The sequence below is a fragment of the Staurois parvus genome, unplaced genomic scaffold (assembly GCF_062004578.1).
Source record: "Staurois parvus isolate SC_StPar_1 unplaced genomic scaffold, SC_StPar_1.0 ptg000147l, whole genome shotgun sequence".
Classification (NCBI taxonomy): domain Eukaryota; kingdom Metazoa; phylum Chordata; class Amphibia; order Anura; family Ranidae; genus Staurois; species Staurois parvus.
This window is the reverse complement of record NW_028317943.1, coordinates 9,290,078-9,295,333: the sequence shown is the minus strand read 5'-3', so window position 1 is coordinate 9,295,333 and position 5,256 is coordinate 9,290,078. Positions and strand designations below refer to the sequence as shown.

General features: G+C 38.5%; 1 protein-coding gene across 2 annotated transcripts in view; it reads left to right on the top strand.

The window, feature by feature from the left end:
• The window catches only part of SLC38A4 (solute carrier family 38 member 4), a 102,825-nt gene that overhangs the window by 28,787 nt on the left and 68,782 nt on the right, over positions 1–5,256 (top strand). Inside the window, exon 1 of one of the 2 annotated variants that reach the window (XM_089674018.1) lies at positions 4,690–4,811. The exons of the other annotated variant lie outside the window; for it this stretch is intronic. The gene's annotated coding sequence lies outside the window, so the exon portion shown is untranslated. Of the gene's footprint in view, positions 1–4,689; positions 4,812–5,256 lie in introns of those variants that run through there. 2 annotated transcript variants of the gene reach the window in all.

Genomic DNA, 5,256 nt, shown 5'->3' with positions numbered 1-5,256 from the left:
TGGAGACCTGAGTAAGAAATTGTATGAATTACAGGTCTTTATAATAAAATGTTAAGGGGTTGATTTATTATAGATGAAACAAACCTGCTTTCACTTCAAACATTTAGTAATATTTAGTAGACTTCAGGAACTGGAATCTATCTTCCACATGTTTGGATGTTTGATGGAAACATAAGTTCACAACACCAAGAGTGAAAATTTGTCCCAACAATATATCACCTCATGCTTAAAAAAGTATCATGCTCTTTCCTAGCTTGATGAAATTATGAAAATCAAAATATTGCTTAGGCAATAAAATTCTTCTACAGCGCTATGAAAACTCAATAGTGTCAGCCCCAGCTATCAATCTAGAGTCCCTATTTCACATACATATTAGGACAAACTTAGCAATCAATTAAACTACCATCACATCTTAGGAGTATGGGAGGATACCCACGCAAGCACAGGAAGAGCATGAAAACCCTATGAAGATAGTGTCCTTGCCAGGTTTCCAGCCAAGGACCCCAGTGCTGCAAGGCAGAAGTTCTAACCACTAGTCTTAGAAAGTGACCTATTAAAGAAAATTTAACAGAGAGGGATGCAGGCCCAGTTCCTGTTAAACCTGGGTGAATTTTCGATACATGTACAGTACCTGCATTATTTCCTCATAAATTGTTATTTTATCGCTACCTCATAGGGCTCCTTTTGCTTCTTTCCTCCAAAGACACCTTTTTAAAAAAAAATTCACCAGACTAAAACATGTTATTTTAAGGGTGACATCAGAAGGTCCAACAAAATAACAGTGACTGGGTTTTTTATAGAACTGGTAGTGGTAAAATGCCACTACATACTGACCAGTGTGTTGTGCATCTTTGTGAAGATCGAAGAGGTGTAAGATAATCTTGGGAGTGTGCCAAGTTCAGAGATAATACCAGCCTACTTTGTATTATAAACATTTGCATTTTGCTGGATATTACTATAGATATAATACAAAAATAATCACTAGGCATTGAACATGTATCGTTTACTAGTTCAGATTACAATAAATACAAAAATGCTCTGTAATTGAGTCTCCCAAAATGGTTTGGTAAACCAAAATGTTGCTCTCAGACTAGTCTGCAAACTAGTGCTTAGTGTGGCTGAACCAATTTACCTTTACTAGGCAATAGGGTTTAAAAATGGCAGCTTCCATCTTGCTGTGCACACTCCAAGATCTGAGAGATTCTTAGAGACTTTCATCTGCCACTAACTAGAGCAGGTGACTTCTGATATATGAATTAGCCAGTTAACATGATATTAAAGGCTTTTTAAAAAAAATAACAAACACATTATACTTACCTGCTCTCTTCTGTGGTTTTGCACAGAGCAGACTGGATCCTGCTCTTCTCGGGTCCCCCACCAGTGCTCCTGGTCCCTCCCTCCTGTCAGGTACCCCCACAGCAAGCAGCTTGCTATGGGGGCACCCACTGCTCTGTGTGTCCATTCATATACCCAATCTTCTCTTTGGCTCACTGGCTGTGAATGACAGCAGCCAATGAAGAGAGGGAGTCCCGGAATAGCCGAGACTCCAGTGCACATCGCTGGCTCGAGAGGGGGCTTGGGGAGGGCTGGGGGAGCTGCTGCACAGAGAATGTTTTTTTACCTTCATGCATAGAATGTAGAAGAAGGTAAAAAACCTTGAGCCTTTACAACCACTTTAAAATTATTTATTTTACTAATATGTATGATAATGATAGACTAACTTTTACTCTTACAGGAAAAGAAGCTTTTATGATGTTTGGATGGATTATTTCTGAAAATACATTATAATGCCCTGCAAACACAATAGGACATTTCTACAATGTTTATGGAATTTCCTTTATGATAGTGTTGTCACAAGAAGGACCCTTTCACAAAGGGTGGGCTCTGTTTAGAACAGTAGGGTATATGTCCACTGATCCCATGGTGATCAGAGCAGAGCGGGCGGATGACAGGTCCGGGTTCACTCTGTTTATGTAGAGCGGGCATGGACTGAGCCCACTTTGCTCTATGGGCAGATAGGATTGGAGGTGGGTGAGTATAAATGAACACAAGTCTGTTTAAACCTGCCAGTCCATAGGGCTGAATGGAGAGTTTGATCAGGTTCACCTGAAAAATTGACAGGTGGACCTGTTCCGACCCTTTGTGTGAAAGGGGCCTAACAGGTGTCCCCATTGGAGAATTTTTCCAAAACTAATAAAAAGATATAATAGTGTATGTATAAACAAAACTTATTTTACAGACCACTGACACTGAGACTGATGAGTAAGGGTAAGGGTAAATCTTCAAATTTCCTTCACTTTGTAGATATTTCCTCTTAATGGGGTACAGACAGCAAAAAATAAACTGACAAGGTAAAACCCTGACAAGGTAAAACCTTTTATTCAAAACAAAACAAATTCCTATAATTAAACTTTAATATACTGTAAAAAATGATATACACTGTAAAAAATGATATACACTAAAATAAGACTAATAAGAAAAATATAGCTGCAAACCTCACCTGAATCTGTGGTGGAAGGGGGACTTGACAATGAATTCTGAAAATTTTTAAGGCTATTTGGCAAGTTCTGTTAAAAAAGGCACATAGAACTGGGTAATGCCATGAGGGAAATTTAACAGTTTAACAGAGCAACTAAAAAAAGAAAATACAGTTTTTACAAAATATCATACATCAGGGAGAGGGTCTTTAATGCAACTTCAAGGGCAATGTGGGAAAAAAACACAACAGACCTAAAAGCTATAGAAATGTTTGCTGTTAAAACAAAAAAAACTACAAATTGGACAGTTTAATTGTATAATGCGTGGACTTTGTTTTGGCAATATTGTTTTCAAATTTAATAAAAAGCTCCTGGCCCCGAGACAGCAGCAAGTCCCCCTTCTCCTCCTCCTGTTTTGTTTCCAGTGTCTATCAGGCCACAGAGTGCGTACTGCAAGAGGAACACGAAGCATTGTATAGAGCAGCTCACCATTTTGGTAGTCTTTTCAAGAGGTGCCAAAATACTGCACATGTCCTGAATGATAAGTAAAAAGGACCCCAGCTCCCCAAAGCCTATCCTTGTACTATAATCACACAGGTGAACATTGATGGCAGGCTGCTGTTGGTGCAGCCTTTGACCTGATGAAGCCAGGGTACTTCATGATGAACCAATGCACCACCAGGTTGAGAACATGTGCCAGGCAAGGTTAGTGCCATTGTCACAAAGGACTTTACCTGGCTGAAGTCGGCATGGGGTCAGCTACCTCATGGCCTAGGCCACAGGATTTGCCAGCAACGTTGGCCCTGAGTGGATACTGCACATGCTATATCTAGCACAGTCACAATATGATAGAAAATACAGATGTGCCCTGCCTCTAGATGTTGCTGCTTGACCACCCTTTTATTCTGCAAAGCCTGCTTGCCCTCTGCTACCTCTGTATGCAGAACCTCTGTCTCTCACCTTAGGCTGCCTGACATTATTAAAGGGAGCCACCTAAATTTAATGACAGCTAAGGCAATAGGGGGAATAAATATGTGTTGCTTTACTGTACATTTGATGTAGTGCAAACATAGGAAGCTTTGCCTTTTCAGCAAGTAGTGTATACTGTGCATCCTGAAATAAAGAACAAACAGAAAAAAATAACCCTCCCCAAAGAAAATAAACCCTGAAACACTTAACCCCAACCAATTTTTTTAACCTAGCAGAAAATACAAATGTGAAATAGTCCAATAAATAAAGACTGCAGGTGTGTGTGGGAATCAGTTGAATAGTGATTACAGTTGCTGCTGAGACACAAGATGCATAAACGTTGAATTTCTGAACTGTGAACATAAAGGATGTACCTAGGGGAATATGTATCCCACCACACTGAAAACCACAATAACTTACTGCAATACAACACAAAATAGCATTATATTGCAAACTAAGGCTAGCCATACATACCTAAATTTGTCTCTTTCAGGCACCTGTGCAGAACAAGAGAATTAATTTGAATTTCCTATCCACTCTGTACAGTGTGGATGGAGAAATCTACACTGCCAGCTATTGTATTCAGACAGACAAAGCACCTGTACCAAGTACCAAGATAGTGGATGAATTTGCAGTCACTGTTCAGCTAATAATTCCCCACCCTGATCCTTCTATCAGCTTTTCTTGAGCTGGGTGGTGCTAGCCAGGCCACAACTCAAATTTCAGCTGATTCATAAGGAATCAGCCAAAATTTTAGCCTTGTATAGCCAACTTAGATCTCCCTACACAGACAGTCAGCTCTCCCCAAACTATTTTAACACACACTGACAAATAGCTGCTGGAAACCCACCAATTTAATAAGGAGGCTGGCACAATAAAGCCTCATTAATGGCCCCTCTAAGCCAGATACACTAAGTTCAAAGACTGCAATGCATGATGATTACAAAGCATTTAGCTTGGCAAAATTCACAATACATTTGCAGGAATCACAAACCTCAAGCACACGAGGTTCAGCTAGAACCCATGGTAGTGGCAAACCCAAACCTCATCCCTAGTTAATGAGTGCATAATGATGTAAAGCAGAAAATTATTGGTTATCTTGCTTCCATTTTTTAGGAGGATGTGCAAAGACAAATTCATTGAGTACACAATGTCTGGCGTAATCTGGTTTTATCTACAGTACCTGACGCAACTTGGATAGGTCTGGTCTTGTAAGTCTGATCTGATTGGTCTGTTGGACACACTCCCTCTAGTCTTTAAATACTACACTGCTGTATAACACTTGACAATTGTTCTACTGCCTTGGTTAGCCAAAAAAAAATTAATATTCAGAAGTCCATAAAGTGTGCAAGCCCGGATTTGAAGGTATTTTTACTTTTTTTTCTATTTAAAGTCAGTCAATATTGATGTATTTTTTTTTCAGTTTTATATTTTTATAGCTATGTATAGTTAATTTATTTGCATCCATAGTCTAGTTAGGTATTTAAATTCTATAGTAGATAGCCATTAGATATTTCCTGTCAGCTTACATTAATATGGCTTTAATAATTTTTGTGTTTACTTTTTCTAAATTACAAATTACTTTTGTTATACATTTATTCTTCCTTTACTCATTCACATGTAGAATGAGCAATAACTTACTCTGTAATTCTTTTGCTTACTTTTGCCATATAAAAGGAATTTCTATTTGATTATGCACAAATATAATTGAAACTAGTTTGGTATTGTCTTTAGTTTTCATTTATTTTCCAGGTGGTTACTATTGTCACTGGTGGTCTTTATTTATTTATTTGCTGATTTCGATATATAC